General features: G+C 40.7%; 1 protein-coding gene and 1 pseudogene across 1 annotated transcript in view; one reads left to right on the top strand and one right to left on the bottom strand.

The window, feature by feature from the left end:
- Positions 1 to 18,172, bottom strand: part of TRABD2B (TraB domain containing 2B) — a 701,502-nt gene that overhangs the window by 152,637 nt on the left and 530,693 nt on the right. The gene's annotated exons all lie outside the window — the stretch shown is intronic.
- LOC129331463 (40S ribosomal protein S11-like) lies at positions 11,338 to 11,851 on the top strand (annotated as a pseudogene).

Raw genomic sequence — 18,172 nt, 5'->3', positions numbered from 1 at the left:
AAACTGAATGTCTGAAGATATAGATGGGTCAAATTGATTGACTACGTGAGGAGAGATATATAGAACTATTATAAAAAGATAGAATGAGTAATATATATAGAGAATAAGTCAAATTGTTTGATATAAACGAATGTATGATCTATATGGTTTATGATATATAGAAATACCTGAAATTGAAAAATTGGGATAAATTGTTTATCTAAGATGGAAACAAAGGCTTACAGTTTGGGCATATAATGTTAAAAATAGTTAAGGATGTACTGCTTAGAATAATGGAGAATATATATTTGTTTTAGATAGAGGAAGCTAATAAAAGTAAGGGAAAGGGGACAAAGGGTTGGAAAGCTGTTGGAAGTCAACAAAAAGGGGGGGGAAAGGGAGGGGGTTAGAGATGAAAAAATTGGGGAAAATTGAATGTAAATGTGGAAATAATGGATTCTAACCCAATAAAAATTAATAGAAAAAAAATAAAATAAAAAGAGAGATAAAATAACTAAGTTACAGCTCTCTTGCTGACCTATTATAAACAAGTCTTCATTATTTTTTGATGATGTGACCTATTATGCCACAACATATTTCTTATGCTTTTATACGCTAAGTGAATATATCCTCCAGGTGGAGAATCACACAAAATTTATGCTCCTTGTCTTGCTGCCATGTGTTGTGCTGGTGTTGCTATTAATCTTCACAGTCTAGCACAGCAATACTCACTTTTTTGAGGTGGTGTGCTATAAGGTCATACAATGCAATTGCTGATGCAGCATGGCAAAACCAGCCATAGATTTTGGTTGTTTCAACAATGCAAAGGCTATACTCCTACCTTTAGAGTGAGGGCAGGGCAAGGGCTTATTTTGCTCTCAATGATGTTGCTGTATATTCTAGTCTGATTGGCTGTCTGGTGCCCTATCATTGTACTGATGACTGGCTGGGACTGTGTAGAAAGCAAGAATTAGTACTTATAAGAATGTGCCAAAGCACCAGCCTAGGGAGACAATGAATGAGTGCAAATATGTTAGTTTCTGAGGTGTTTTCAATTAAAATTTCATGCCCCTTGAAAGCACCCTTGCTGCACTAAAAATGTTCACTCCTCCAAATTCAGCACACCCCTCAACATTATCCTTTCTCCATCTGCAATCACTTAATCAGTGTCACAGAAAACCTACCTTACATATATCATATGTTGCTAATGGGCAAGTTTTCTGCAAAGTGTCAGCACTTTTCTGAATCTTGCCAAAGGCGTTCGCCAAGCAAGGATATTATTTCAACTGGCACTGTAAGAAGGCTATTTGATCTATTCATTAAAGGCTAGCAAATGCATGAACACACACACATTCCATATATCTGTATGTATAGCAGCCAGTTCCCAGGGTCCCATCACACTCTAGCATCATACCGAGAAAAAGAACCCAGAGTGGGGAGATGCAGATGCTGTAGCTGGCTATGCATTTAGGAGCTGGCTCCATTCTCAACTTCTCTCGTTGTATTCTGTTTCACAAAGTAAATGGGCTTCAGTCTTGGAAAGTAGAGTGGGAGGGGAAATCTTAGCCTCACCCAGACACCGGGGTCACTTCAAACGAATTTAACACTCCAGTTTAGTTCTGCCACAGATATGAATAGTTGCCATATGCTCATCTGCAAGGAAATTCAGTTTCAACATTGGGAGCAATACTACAGTGAAGAAAATAATTGCTGTCTTAGAATACTGGTATGGAGCCCAAAAGACATAGTTGCTTCAGTGAATATCTCACAAATGCTCTTCCCAACTCACACACACACTACCATAGCTACATTTCAGTAGCATATAGATGTATGCATACATACCTGTGCATACAAGTATACAGAGAGAGAGAGAGAGAGAGAGAGAGAGAGAGAGTTCAAAACAGACCTTTCTATCTTAAGTTTTTTTTTCTGCATCATTGTCCCCTCATTCACCATGCTCCACTTATTTTGTATAATGATAGTAACTTACAGCACTTGTTTCAAATGTGACTTTAATAGGTATGGATCTGGTTGGTGCTTTGATAAGAAAAGTCCTGAAAATCCTGCAGAAGCTGCTTTGTGTTCCATCACAAATGAAAAGCAGGATAGAAATGCAAGGAATAAATAATGTTAAATCAACACTGAACACTATTATTCCTATACTGAAGATTCGGGGTTGGGGGGGGGAGATATTGAGAAGGTAATGGTATGAGTCCTAGGGCCACCTAATGAGTTCATGGCTCAAACTGTTGCACTGCAGAGTTATGCCTTCCTTGCACAATGCAAGGAAATGCCAGTGGCCGACAGCAACCACTATGCAGGGAAGGCATATATTCACATGAGTTTAAAGACAGATGGGGCTCCCAAGTCCCCAGCTGCAGCAAGGCTCATTTTATGCAGGTTAGAATGAAAATTGGAAATAATGCAGTATCATTAAAGGACAGCTGCACTGAGGAGGACTGGGGCATGTGGACCAGGTTGCTGCCCATTCAGTGGCCTTCTGCTGGTGCTGTCCTTTGCTTAGGTGCCACTACAAACCAACTGTGATTATAGAAGTGAACTGAAAATAATGGGTCAAGGAGCACTAGGCAATGCTTTATCTTGCACAGAAGATTTCTGTCTTTTATGGATCTTCTGATTAAAATTGTTAGCCCAATGTTAAATGAGCAGAGATAGAGGGTTGTGCCCTACACAATTGCATGCAGACACCCAAGTCTTTCCAGATCAGTATTTCACATGGAACAAACTGGTTAAAGACTGGGCTCCCATCATTTTCCTTATTGAGGCTGTGGCTTTAGCTTCAGTTTAACTTCTTGTCCTTCATTGATCAACTCTAGGTTCATGGTTTTAGATGGAAAATGGAGACTGGGCAGCCTGCCTGGTCTCTCACCTTTATTGGTAAAAAACAGAAAAGAGAGTCATCCCTCATTCCCTCAATTCCCATTAACACCCCCCCCATTCCCAGTCTCACTGTGGTGGACTGTTTTAGGGAGAAGAGGAATCACTGGTGTAGAAGGCTATGAGTGAAATATAACAGTGACTCCTGTGATGATGGCACGACAGCACCTCCCAACATTTCTTTGCCAGTGCTCTATCATGTTATGGGTATGGCATGAAATAATATTATGGTCCAGTGTCAACTCAAGATAGATCAAGGACCAAATGCAAAGGAGCATGGCAACGTGGTCTGCATGCTGCACTCATCAAAAACATTGTAACTTTTGAAGACCAACAGGTACTCAGAGGCAGAAAGCATCAAGTTAAGTGTTAGTGATATTCCCAGAAGGTCTCTCCACTGTGACAACAAATCCACCATGATAAGAAATTTGATGCTGAGATTAAGGTCTTTATGGGAACACTTCACTTTTAATTTTGAAGCCTGGTAAAAGCTCTACAATGCGCTTTCTGGGCTTTTGGTTCTGGAGTTCAAAGCTTAGGCTGAGGACAGAGCTCAGTTAGATCCACCCATATTGATTCTGGCAGGCTGCTTCTCCTGAGCATTAAAACAAAGTATTGTGGGAACGTAACTACAAAGCACAGTGAAGCACTGCATGAACAGACAACAGTAGGATGCAAAGGTAATTTATTGTGCTATCATAAAGCAGATGTTTTTTAAAAAAATTTGCTGTGCTGCACTGCTTGGGCACTGAACTGCTACCACCACTTTGCCAGTTAGTTTTCTGCTGTTGTGTGAGCGAACCGACATTCGCCTTCTTCAGAGTTCATTGGTGTGTGTGTGTGTGTGTCTTTTGTGCTTGAGAATAAACTCATTGGATCAATGGGTTTTTGGACTAGGAGGGGGCATTAATGGCTGGTAATTATGTTTGTTTTGGTTAAGCATGAATAGAGGCACATTTCCCCACCTGCCCCTGCCCCCTTAAAAAGAACAGTGTGTGCAGGCACATCCGCCCAACACTCGCCTTAACATCTTTCCTTAATCATGCTTTGGGATCTGTAAAGACCAAACCCCATTTTTCTCTGTGTGTGGGTCAATGATTTGGAGGGAGCACTGTGTTCTGTGCAATTTTGGTACCAGTAAGTGAAAAACAACCACCTCAGAGTCTTGTTTCTTTAACCCCCCTTCAAAAAGAACAGTGTGCCTGCATGCACCTTTTTGTGCAAAATGGGCCAAAACTCATGATAATGAAAACAAAACAAAACAGAGCAGATCTGATCCAGCACTAGCCTGCCTGGAACAAACCAATAATGAGACAGAGTTTGTTTGGAAACCCTGGATTCAAAACTGAAACAGAATTTTTTTCAGTGTACACCCCTAAATATAAGCATATTAAAGAGACATGAAATATCAGTCCAAGCTCTTTTTAATTCCACAGACTGTCTCCTTACCATATCCATTCTTTCTAACTATGTCACCTTATATTATCCTTCTCTAGCTTTTAAGAGTTTACTGACATATACAACATATATACATAAACATGTAACAATAAAGGGGAGGGGAAATAACCATTCATGCTTCATAAGATTAAGAAAAAAATGTAAAGCCAAGAAGTCTGGGCTATCCCCCAAACCAGACGTCTTCGAAATATACTGTGCACTTAGATTTTCCCTCTCCTTAAAAAAACGGGATCTAAATTTTCCAAAGCGTTTATGACTGAAGTATACCCACAGGAGACTAGGTTAGATGAGACGAGCCTGGCCCACACCATCAAAAGCTTCTCCTTCCTGAACTGGAGAACAATAGATTAAGTGTCTGTACATGGGGCTGATCCACAATTACTCAGCTTGCTCCTCAAAAATGCCAGGATCTGCTTCTAATTACTTTGGAATCAAGGAACACATATGCTAGCTACTCCCCTCCCACCTTCTGCTTTATTGGCTTAAGGGGTTTGGATAACTTTTCAAAACATTTGCTCTTGAAAAGGTGAAATGTTGGCTTGAAGGAATTTAATTCAACGATGATGCCATATAAAAGAGTAAACAGTATGCTTGTTTTTTAACAAATTATTCCTTTCCCCAAAACAGTTATCCATTCTCATGGAAACAAATGTGCTGATCTGTCTGAACAAAACATTTCCTAATGAACTCTTTGTTTCTCTCTCAAACACACACAAACATACATATGAATCTCATAGTAATTAGAAGAGATTGTAGGCATCTAAACAAAATTAATGAAAGACAAGTGAAAACTTTTTTGGCACAGAAAAGGTGCCCTAGTGAATTGTTATATATGTATTTATTTTGCAGGTATTTTAGTAAAAGTATTGGGTTGGGTTCAAGAAGCACAAGCTCACAGATCCTTCCTGTCATCCATCTTTCCCCAGCAACTTACAGCAACTGTTGTATCTGCTTTTTAAGGGTCTAAGAGGATACTATGAGAAGGAGGAGGTGGGAAAGATCTGTATCAGCATTTCAGCATGTGTTTTCTACTGGTGGTTTGTGAAAAGATAGACAGACAGACAGACAGACAGGCAGGCATGATATGGAAACTTTGGCAAAGTAGTTAAGTTAGATAGAAACGATCTGTATAGAAGCATTAGACCATACTAAGATACAGCAGTTAGAATGTATAGGGAGACCACTTGTTTTGACCTTTAGTTGATCTAAAATTGAATATTGTGTATTCGTGGGGAGGGCAGAATATAAATGCAATAAAATAAATAAAATAACAATAAAATAAAAAAGATCGTATTTAGTTTGAGAAGACACATAGGAGACATAATATTAATGAACTCTGATTAAGGTATGTTCTGTGTACTCTGTATTTTAACAACTCTTGTAGTGCAAAATCTTAAGGTTCCTCTGACCTTGTTATTCCCTCTTCTTCTTTTGTACCCCCTCTTGTTCTGAAAATAAAAAAAAAATGCCAATGGGAAACTATTAGTGTGCTGTTAAATGAAGTTACACCCTTCTAAGCCACGGTGCTTTAAAGGATGTTACTTTTCACAACTTTCTGTTTCTTCCCAGGTCACGTGTATTGCTCTTTCTTTGTAATGCAAGCATAGGAGTTAAAAATAGGACTGAGTAGATTTCACCTGTGCTGTTCTACCTGTGCTCTGCTCTCTGGGTTTGCTTCAATCACCTTCCATAGAATTTTATGGATATTCATGGAGAAGAACTCAAGAAAACTAAAATCAAAATGTTCCATCTTGCTGGGGACTGTGGCATGGGAGGATGAGGGGCTCCTGTCTCCCCTACCACTATTTTCAAGAACCAAATCAGCTGTGCTATTTTAACTCTTGAACATAGTGTGGGGGAAGCTGTTTGTCTCCTCCAGAAGTTGTTGTCCTGAGCAGGACAGGGCCCCCACAGTGTTTTGAACACTAAATATCAGATTCTAAAATGGTGTTGCACCCTTGTGGTGGGTTCAGGGATGCAGTATAATTTAGTTTGGCCCTAAGGATTGCTAAATCACAGGCATGTGGTAGCCAACAGCACCCACGGCACTTTGATAACTTTCCCCCTATCCTCCTTTGGCTTCAGTTTCCACAGACCCTTAAGGGAAAATGAGATGGGAAATCCAAGTATGAGTCTTAGAATGCTCATTGGAAATACCATAGCTATTTGCTTATATGAAATCTGAAAGCCTCATTCAATGAAGGCAAGTTCCTTTGCAATACCACTGCATGAAATCAACAAGGTTCTTTCTCATGTCCTTGAATATCAGGGTTTCAGTTGTTCTGACTCCGACCTGCTACTATTGCATTCCAGCTGGCAAAATTTTTCTTTCCACACCTGATATTAGGGGTTACTCATCACTGTTTGCACTTGTCTATATCAATAGTCGTTTCCTTCACAATACTTTTTTCCCACCTGCCTCTGGCACTGTTATAGATGACTGCTTAAAAACCCATTAATGTGGCCTGGTTATGTTCCAAAAGTGGAGCTAACAAGAACGTTCAATCCTCCATCTCCTTTCTACTTAGATAATGGCCCCGTGGAGCTTTCCATTGGCTACTAAAGATACTTTATCTGACTTAAATGTTGCAAAAAATTACACTGGGGGGGGGTCAACGCTTGCATACCAATACATGGGGGAGGGGAATGCTGTACTGCTATAAATTCCCTTCCTCAGTTTCTGATGTTGCTGGTACATTTGAGCCTCAGGCATAACCAGAGTTGGAAAAGTATAATTGTATTAATGAACTAAGTAATTGATGCTGACTGATGGAGAATGCTGAGCTGAACCCTTAATCCCCCATTAAATATTAACCTGACATTTAAAGCCAAGGGAATACTGTAAAGAGTGAAAATGTAAGAGTTTAGGAACAACAATGCAGTTCTGGTCTGCTCTAATGAACTTCTGGCAGAGAGTTTAAATAGCAGTAGGTAGAAAACACTGAGTAGGTCACAGTAAGACATTACTTATTGCTAATGCTTTCACATTTTCATTCTCAGCCTAAACACTCTCTGTGTGATCTTGGCCCAGTCACATTCTTTCAGTCTAGCCTACCTCACTTGGTTTCTTTGAGGAGGCAATGGAGGTGGTATGTTATGCCATCCTAAGCTCGTTGGAGGAAGAGCAAGAGGAAAATAGTTATAGATAAACAGCTCCAGCACAAGGCTTGTCTACTTGTAAGCATACTTTCTGTTGAAGTAAAAATCGTAGGCATTGCCTCAGCATAGAATGTTGGGGAATTTTAGCAAGGTAGTAAAATTAACTCTTTTGACTTTGCATTGTTTTAACTTATCATTAGTTTTCACTTTACCAGTGATTCCTTGTTTCTAGATGATTTTAAACAATCTCTGGTTTGCAGGAGGGAGCATCAATGGATGTAAGAGAAGGATTCCTTTGGATATTTATTTATTAAATATTTATATCATTACCTTTCATCTTTGCTAAAGGTAGCTTGCAAATAATAATTAAAACCAAATAAAAACCCACAAGTACTTCCCTTCCCCCTTAAAAATTCCTGCTGTTCATACACCCTCAAAAGCCCTGGCAAACAAGCACCTCCTAAAGATCTCCAATGGAGAGGCTCCCTTCGCCTCTTCAGAGATACCATTACTCAGTTGGGGAGCTATGATGGAAAACGCTCAGGCTCTGGTCAATATCAGAGTAGGGTTTCCAGGTCCCCTGGGGGTGAAAGCATGGGATGGGAGATTGTGGGAGTGATTAGCATGGGGTGGCCAATCAGGTCAATTTAGTATTTGGGGTCAATCGGACCCCCTTGTGACCTGTTGCTTCTGTGTCACACTGGGAATGATGTCATTCCCAGCATGACATGGGGGTGCTCCAAAGCATGCAGAATGGACTTTGCCTCTCCCACTGCTGTGTTCCCACACTTTCCCCTCCCCTCTGGCCAGATGAGAGATAGCAAGGGGTAGAGGCTGGGGGAGAGAAATCCCCTGTCCTCACTGGGGGACTGGCAAGCCTACGGGCCTCCCTGAGTGGAGGAACAGCCAGCAGGTGTCAGCCTGATGACCACAAGTGGTGTACAGGAACATGTGGGAGGAGATGATCCTTCAGAATAGATATGTGGATCCCAGGCCATGAAAGGTTTTAAAGGTCAAAAATAGAACCTTGAATTTAACTCAGAAACAACCTTAAAGTCAATGTAGCTATTTCAAACCAGGCAAGGTATGTTCTCATTAGTTAGCCCACTGACAGCAATTGGGCAGCCAGTTCTGGACCCACTGCAGTTTATTGGTTGTCTTAAAGGGCAGCCCAATGTAGAGTATATTGCAGTCATCCAACTATGAGGTTACAACAGCAGTGATCAGTATGACCGGATCAGCTAAGTTTGATACAAGAGCATTGGTAAACCAGGTGATGGAAGGTGCTCCTGGCCACTACACTAACGTGATTCTCAAATAACAAGGTTGAATTCACAATCTGTGTACTTTGTTGCCAAGAAACACACACTCTTATGTAGCTACATTTAGCCTTGAAGGGGATCAGTTTGAAGGGGTCAGGAAAATGAATACTTTCCCCCATATTCACTCACTAAACTTTGTTTCCAGTCTGCCTATGAGTTCAAAACTCATAGTATGCTCAGTGGTCATTGCAGTATTGTCTGAGGGATGGTAGGTAAGGATGCACTTATCTATCCTGCTTTAGTTCACCCTGCTCTGTATGCAGCCCACAGGAGACTCTGGCAGCTTCAACAAATGAACATTAACACAACAAATGAACACTAACACACTCAAAACACTCTAAGGGCCAAGCTACACATGACGAATGACACTTGAACGGCAAGTGGATTGAGTGGAGGGCAAGTGAACAGGGAGAAATACACTTGCCATTCAAGTGTCATTTGTCATGTGTAGCTTGGCCCTAAGAGAGTCCTGCCATGTACAGGGCTTGAGAGGAAAAAAGAATCTATTCTGAAGGCTTAGTTAAAGGTATACATCCATCACAGTACCCATGACAGTTCTTGCAGCAAGGATTTTTATTCACCTATTACTCTTATCGGCTCTTTCCCTATATAGAGTGCAAGGCTTTATAGAAACAAGACTCTTTGGCCCAGAGATCCATACACGAAGCTTTGCTTGCACACAGTATTATGCTAATTCTCTCCTGGTAAGCTAGAAGTGAAGGGAATTTAAGTTCTTGGGGAGGCATTAAATATTAGTTTATTTTTTGGGGAATAACATGATCTCTTGAACTTCTGTTATCAATACCTCATTTAAAACTAACCATTGCAACGTTTCCCTTGATGATAGGCCATTGAAGTTGCATTATCCTGGCCCATTAGTCAAAAGAATATATAATTAGCAAATCCTAATCTTCCCAGGGAAAATTACATGGTAGAGTTATTGAATTTTATTGTCAATATTTACCAATATGAAACATATTTGTGACATTATTTAGAAAAAGCTGTATTTTAACATATTTTCATATATCACCCCAACAGTCACAAAGCAGTCTATTAAAGGTACTCTTGTGCTTTGTGGTATCGTACATATATTTCCCTTCCATAAATGCAAGACAAGTGGGACACTTTCTAGGAAAACATGATCATAACATATCAATACATTCTACCTGATAGCTGACACTGGGCCACTTTATAAAAGGAGAAGTGAAGCAAGAAAAGAACTGTAGATGTTCAATTTATTTTTCTGAAATGGTTTGCCATCTGAGTACACATCCTAGAATGCTATTACTTTTCATTTCATGGCTTGAATGATATACATTTTTCTGCTTGTAAAAAAAGCCTAATCTGCTCCCTCACATAGTCCTGTCCTTTATGGCTTTTCCCCCAAGCTGGTTCCATATAATAGCCTTTTGGTGATCAAAGGGACACCTTCCTGTTGTACCAGTAGGGAAACTGGTATGATCAAACTCTAATATTAGTTAGCTTATACTTTTTGCAAGACATTCAGAACAGTGTTATTGTCTCAGAACACTATTATTAGACTAAACTGAGAAACAGTGACTTTTAAGCAACCCAGATGAGCGGACACAGGTATTATAGCATCCATGTGACCCATGGGACCCCATATCGTTCAGTCATTGGTTCTATTGAGATTTTCCCATGGAGAGCCAACTGTGTGACTACCAGTGGAATCCTAAGCAGAGTTACACCCTACTAACTCCACTGAAATCAATGTATTTAGAAAGGTGTTACTCAGGGCCAAGCTACACATGACGAATGACACTTGAACGGCAAGTGGATTGAGTGGAGGGCAAGTGAACAGGGAGAAATACACTTGCCATTCAAGTGTCATTCGTCATGTGTAGCTTGGCCCTCAGTTTTAGATTGCACAGTGAGAACTCCAGGAACAGTGAGGAAAATCCAGTCCTTTAAATACTCTGCATGGGTGTACTAAATTATGCATTGTACAGAGAAAATGTTTCTTGGGTGTTTTCACTGTAAACAATTATGTTGTCATCCTATAAATGACATGATTTCCTAACTGGATGGGATTGCCCATGTGATTAATCCAGAAAGGCAGTCAGAAACACAGCAAGAGGAAGGGACAAAGTGTTAGGTGCTCACCTGTCATACCAAGCAGCATCACTTGTCATACCAAGCAACACCCTGCAGTTATGGTTATAGTTGAATGCTATTCTTTTATTGGCCTGCAAATGTTGCTTGTCTTTCAAACTAGCAATGTGAAAATATGCAAGGGAGGCATTTGTTCCTGCTGTTATCTCTGTGATCCTCTGAACTGCACCAGGGCCTCTCTCCTCCTAGGAAGAGGCACCTGCCTAGATGCCATGACCTTGAAAATCCCATACATCAGTTCTGCTGTTTCCCTGTTTAGATGTTTTCCCCCTGAGTTTAGCTGACAGATTGCAGGGGGAGGATCTTAGAATTTGCCCTCACTCTGGAAACCTATATATGTTTGATGCTTGCATGTGAACGTCATTCCTGGCAAAGATGGAGTAAGAGCCTGATACTGGCAGCTTTTCAATAAAGTGCTTTTACTGTTTTCTGCACCGCACGGGTCAAGATGGCAGATACGCAGACTGAGAGGGCTTACCAGAAGCAGCCCACCACCTTCCAGAACAAGAAGTGCACGCTTCTGGGGGAGACTGCCGAAGAGAAGCTGCCCCGTTACTACAAGAACATCGGCCTGGGCTTCAAGACCCCCAAAGAGGCTATCGAGGGCACTTACATTGACAGAAAATGTCCCTTTACTGGTAATGTGTCAATTCGGGGCAGTATTTTGTCAAGCATGGTCACCAAAATGAAGATGCAGCGCACCATTGTGATCCGAAGGGACTACTTGCATTACATCCGCAAGTACAACCGCTTTGAGAAGCGCCACAAGAACATGTCGGTGCACCTGTCCCCGTTTCAGGGACGTGCAGATCAAGGACATTGTGACGGTGGGCGAGTGCCGTCCGCTCAGTAAGATGGTCCGCTTCAATGTCCTCAAGGTGACCAAGGCTGCCGGTACCAAGAAGCAGTTCCAGAAATTCTGAAGTCTATTGTTCTCTGTTCGGATGCACAAATAAACCTTTTATAAAGACCGCCCCCCCCCCAAGTGCTTTTACTGCTTACAGTGGAGTCTTTTTGAGAGTTGCTTGGCAGATCCATATACAAAGGTGGTATAAAGGCAGTAGTTTGTACAGAAAGAAATGGCAGTAAATAGATTTTAAGTGAATATTATCTCAAATATAAATGATTATAAAGAACTATTCATTTCCCACTCCCCCTCAAACATTAGTTCAGACCCAAAATTGAACAAGGGGAACATTCAGTAAGATCTTTTCTATTGCCATTACAGGTATGCATTGAGAAAAAATTTGTTATAACTTTAGATCCAGGCTTTGGGGGATGGCAGGTAGGGAAGTACTAGTTTGGATTAAAATTGGTGTCCTCCCCCCCGGGTTTCATGAGTTCTGGGACAATTATTTTCAACTAGCTTCAGAGCATGTTGTAACATAATACAATGGGCTCTAGCAGTGGGTGTCTGTCGAGGCGCCCCGCTCTGCAACGGGCTGGGCAGCCCCGTATTGCAATGCACTGCTGGGGCAGGCTGGGCCGCACCACAATGGGCTGAGCTGTGCTGTAATGGGCAGGGCCACACTGCAAAGGGCACCCAATGCTGCAGTGAGCCGGGCAGCACCGAGTTGCAGCGGGCTGGCAGGCTGGGCTGCAGTGGGCCAGGCAGCCTGGCATTGTAGCAAGCTGGACAGCCCCGTGCTGCAGCTCTAAGCATGGAATGCCCATTTTAGCATGAAATGACTCGCAACATGGTAGGCAGCAACTTTCTATGCTTTCTTTTCTTTTACTTAGTTGCAAGCCTAGTGCAAGGCAACTTCCTATATATTGTGTGCTTTCTGTATTTTATATTCTCTGTAGTTCAATAAAGACTTTTCTTTGGTTAAATTAAGCTGTGCCAACATGTTGTCAGTCCCAGGCCTTCTCCTTGGGCCATTGCTAGAGTTCGTACATGCTCAGAGGCTCACAAGATCCCCAAACTGTTGGTGAAGGGTCAAGCCTATTTTGTTTGAGAAGTGGCAGGCCACTTGGAAGAATTAGTGATTGAGAGGGAGGAGGAAGCCCCCTCTTCAGATCATGACAATTGCATCTTAATTACTAAGGCAAGAGTGAAGTGACCTCCACAGCATGCTTGAGGAAGGTGAGAGTGTCCTTTTAAACATTTGTATATTTTACTTCTCAGGCAGATTGTGTATAGAGAATTTTACCAAATACTTTTAGGCCAGTTCCTAAATAATTCTCTAGCCATTCAGTTATCTGTATTTAACTGTGATAGGAGAGAGGGAATAAGGGCCTGATTACACATGTGGTAAACACATGTTTAATCAGGAGAAACCCCAACTAAACTCACATTTTATGTGTGAGTTCTTCAAAATGATTGTAGGAGGAGAGGGAATGCAGATACAAAAGAGCCATGGGGAGGGGGAGGGGACTGTTCATCTTACTGCTGGAGATATGTGCCTCCTGGGCAGAAATGTAGAAAAGGCAATCAGAGAAACATCCCACCCCACTTGGCTCTTTTATATCTACAAAAGAATCCTAGGTAGAAAGCAGGGACGGACAAAGCCTCTCCTTCCTCTGTGGACACACTGCTGAGCCCAGTCCCTCCCCACAAACTATTTTGAAGGTGAGTATGGTCACATGATGAGTGTTGTCAAATGTAAAACGGGAGTTCAGTTGGAGAGGTATAGTGAAAGTGCATAAAGTACATTACTTTTTTTTGATAAATTGACTCACATGCCACGAATGGCCCTGCCAACAAGTTGACTTCTTAACACAAGATACTCTGGTATCAAAGCCTAGCTGCAAGGAAAATGCACTCCTGGAAGGAACTATCAGAGGGAAAGTGATTTGTGGAGAAGGATTCAGCACTCCTAAGTAATGTTCCATAGTGCATGTGTGTGGAGTAGACCTGAGCCTAAAGACATCGAACTTCTGTTGACATGTGTACTTTGACCTAGTGAGGTGGTGTGAAAAGGACTGTTAAAGATATATGCATGAAAACAGTGAGTTGACTTTGATGTGGAAGGAAGGAAAGTCTAAGCACAGGCAAAAGGGGTTTATTATTCCAACAACTAACAGGTTTTCTATTCTGGATGCAGCTCCTCAAGTGAAGACATCCTCAACTGATATTGCTCCTGATGTAATTACACCAGGCCTAGGGAGTCAGGTCAGTATCAAGTGGGCCAGTCTTAGGTGTTGATAGGGTGGAGAAGGAAGAGGCTGATGTGGTCTCAGAACACTCTTGTTTGCCAACTAAGATAGTGAGAATTATTTTCAACCAGGTGAATTCTGTCCTCATTAAAAGTGTAATGATAATATCTAACTGTGGCAATTCTTTACCAATGAGGCCATCAATATGATCCCATCCTCTGTTGGCTCTTCTATTGAACAACGATTTCAGGAGGTTTCTGGTGTGTCAGACACTAGTCAATGGTGCTACAGCCTCATTAGATTTGTCTGAATGTCTAATTGGATGATAGGATCTCCTCTTGGAACTCCAAATTTGGCAAAGGGATTATATTTTTCTCATGTGGGAAGGGCCTGCTCCTGAACTTGAGCAAGTCCTATTTCTGCACTCTGTGCTGTTGAGCCAGAGAACCTGGTTGGTGCTGGCGCCCTCTGTGCCACACAGCTTCATTTCCTCCTGCACCAGTATACCAAGCTATTAGAAGTAGGATTGTTAATAAAGTTGTGGCCTGGTGATGCATCTAGCTCTGAGTTGATTCTGCTATTTGCCTCCATTGTAGGCTTATGATATATAAAAAACTAATAGTGAAATACACGGGGAAATCCTATACATTGAGTCTTGTATCCAGAATGTACATTCAGGGTTTTTTTTAGGGCAGATAAGAATTATTAAATATGATGCCTTAGAATCAATTATTTTTCTGTGGTGCCTATGAGATGATAATTATTTTGCAAGGCAGTGCTAATTAGTTTGCATCATTGGATCTCTTGTAGAAAGAAATTACCAAAATAAGGTCAATGAATATTAATGTGAATGACATTTCCTAATCACTGGGGGGACAAATTCAGAGTGTGTGATGCCCCTACAACCCTCTTGCCTGAACAGTCATATCAACCTCATAAACTTCTGTTACATCAATATTGTTCCTGTCTCAGCACTCAGTTTAATTAATTCAGATGCAATCAATGTGGAGCGGAAAACACTTTTGCAAAGTACCACTGATGCAGCATCTCTGATGGCATTTTAGAAGTGGATTAATCAAATGCTAATCAGACACTGGAGATTTCAGGCAAGTGTTGAGAAAAATCACCTAACATGATTAGAATGTCTCAGCCCTGTTATAAAAGCATATCTCTATAAAGACTACAGGTTATTTTCCATCTCGTTTTGTTTAATGTGGGTCACTTTAATTGTCCCATTATTTGTTTTTCCAATTGGGAGTACTTGAAACACTTGCAATGTGGAATCCGTCACCTCGCCTCCTTATCTGAAGCAGAGTCATGCAGAGTCAAAATGACACGGTCAGGGTGTTTGCCTGAAGAATTTAGTTTTGGTGATGAAATAGTTGAACAAAACTTTAAGGTTATTCTCTCACAGATTATTCTTATCCCTCTTTTCATTTTTAAGGACAGAGTATTTGCTTTGCTAGGCTGATGCCTGCATAATAACTCCTCTTTCTTTGTTCTTTGGAAGGTCAAATACAGAATAAGGCAACCAACTCCACCCCACCATTATGAATTGGGATTTAGGAAGATGAACACAGTCAGTTCACTGAGTTTGTATAACTGCACTTGACATTCCTTTTCCTCAATCATTTGCTTTTTCTAGATGTTGTGAAAAATGCCCACAGCATTTTTTAGGCTTAGACATTTGGAAAGTACCAAAACACACATGCTGAATGAAATTGGACCTGAAGTGATTAGACCAGTTCTGGCCATATTTATGATGGAGCGTTAATGGCTATAGCTGGATTCTGCTTTCAGATTCCATTTCCTTGCATCACCTTGAAGTTTGTTTTCTTATGCCAGCGAAGGAAGAGAGTGACTCAGCAGACATGTGGCTGAGAGGGACCTCATCAACTTACAATACTTGGCCAATGTTCACACCACAAAGCATCATCCCTGACTAGTGTTTTTTTTCATGTGCGCATCTGCACAGAGAGATTGGTGATTCACTGACTTAGGAAAGAAGGGAGGACTTAGGTCAGGAGCCCACTCATTTATGCAAGTGCAGGTGTACGATTTTTTTTACAAAAATGGAGCAAGAAGAAGAAGGGTAGGAAGCCGATGTCCACATGTCATTTTTCACTGTGCTCTGTTGTTTGAAGTGTTTAATTTTCTCCATTGAGTCTGCAAGCTCCTTATGCAGTGGTTGAAAGACATGTTAATGAACTAACCTAGAGCAGTGTACATATGCAGGGTTTTGTGCCACTTGACATTTATGTTTTAAAATAGGTCTCCAACACCATCCTGTATCATTATTCCAATGGTGGGAAAGGATGGCAGAAATTCAATCCCTACAAGGGATTATTTGAATGGTTTATCAGATGGGAACCACTTCTCTTTGTCTGCAATTGACCAAACTTGAATATATTTTATGCACATCTCTAACATTTTATAGGTTTTTTTACTATTTGCATTCTGCCCTTCTTCCAAGAAGCTGAGGATGCACAACCCTGTGAGATAGCTTAGGCTAGCTGCCAAATACCATCAAATCAGGGCCGTTAACCCTTTTAACATCCCCAGATATGATGGTTGGTGGTGAATATTTAGTATAAAAGACAGAGGCTTGGTTTCTGCTGAAAGGAAAAAACCCTCCTTAATGCTGTGATTTGGAACTTCATGTTCTGATTTATTCTACTGATGAAAACATTTGTACATAGCAAAAGACAGGGAAGAATCATTAAGAAGCCTATTGCAGTATGATCTTCTCACTTTATTATCTGGTGTACACAGCTATACTATTAAAGCAGCCAAGCCAGGTCTCTTATGGGAACTGGAGAAGAATCTAAAGCAATTTACACCTGAAAAATAGCACATTTACAGATCTTGAGGATATGGATATCATGTTTCAAGTGCGTCAAATCTAATACAACAGTATTCAAACCTTTGGAATACTGCATGATAGGATCTGGACAAGTGCTACCAACTTTTAGACCTTACATAAGGCAGAATTTATATTTGACAGCTATCTAGAACCACCTTTGAAGAAAGATAAAAAAAGAGAGAAGAAAAACTGGTCAAACCACTGAGCAGTATGATATGGAAAAAGCTATTTTTCTGTCCAAATGTATAGCTTTTGGCATTCCTCAAAAAACAGAATTATTGCAGCTGTCATCCAGAGAACACTTACGTGACAAAAGAAGAGACCTGGCCTTAAACAGTGTGTTAAGTGGAATTGTAACTGGAGGTAGTGAAAACAAAGTTACCATAGTTACTGATCATGGACATCAAGAATCAGTCACCCAACTGTCACTGCAAAGGAAGCAGATGGCTGTTGGATCATCTACTTGTTTGATGCATTGTCATTAGGTTTCACCCATTTCATGGTGTAGTGTAATGATACATATGTGTCTCTCTTCCTGTAATACTTGTTTCAGATTTTTTTTTAAAAAAAAGGATTCCCTCAAGTTTTGGATGAAAGTGGGCTTAGATTAAAAAATAAGGTTTGTTCCTCAATCAAACTGACAGTAGAAAACTGGGTTCAACAACTTGTAGTATTTTGATAAAGGCCCACATTCTGTGATATCATCGATGTCCTTGCCAGCTTTCCCAGAGCTAGCATACTCTCTGAGGAAACTACTCAAACAGCAGAAAACTATCTTGCAAGAAGTCCAACAAGCATGGCCTTATTGTGAATCATTTGATTTAGCTCAGAGCATATAATACAGAATGAAGCCAAATGCTTCCATCCAATTCCTTCCGCATTTGTATTGGGTGCTATAAAAGGTGCTTATTATTTGAACATCTAAGCTTAAGTAGCATGTGTCAAGTATTCTTTACCAGAAGATTAGGAGTGGCTAGAGGAACCTAGCAGCCATTTTCTTCCAGAAAAATGCTTTCACACTATGTCTGAGATACTGTAGATTATTTGTAGCTCTAGAACATGCAACACTGATCAATATAAACACAGCCAATATTGGCTGTTCCAAATACTGCAAATATGGTAAAAACATGGAAGGAAATAAATAGTCTGGGCATATCTAAGTTGGTATATAAGCTCCTACTGTTATGGGACTGATTAGCTTTTAGTTATGTGAGTTCATGCTCCAGCATTTCCAGTCTGTCTGCAAAAATGTATAGGTAACCAAGGTAGTGGTTTTAAAATGAGTGTGATATGATCAAGTCTATGCATTCTAATCAATAGA

This window comes from Eublepharis macularius, chromosome 5 (genome assembly GCF_028583425.1).
Source record: "Eublepharis macularius isolate TG4126 chromosome 5, MPM_Emac_v1.0, whole genome shotgun sequence".
NCBI lineage: Eukaryota > Metazoa > Chordata > Lepidosauria > Squamata > Eublepharidae > Eublepharis > Eublepharis macularius.
The sequence above is the reverse complement of the archived record's forward strand: the minus strand, read 5'-3'. Positions and strand labels throughout refer to the sequence as shown.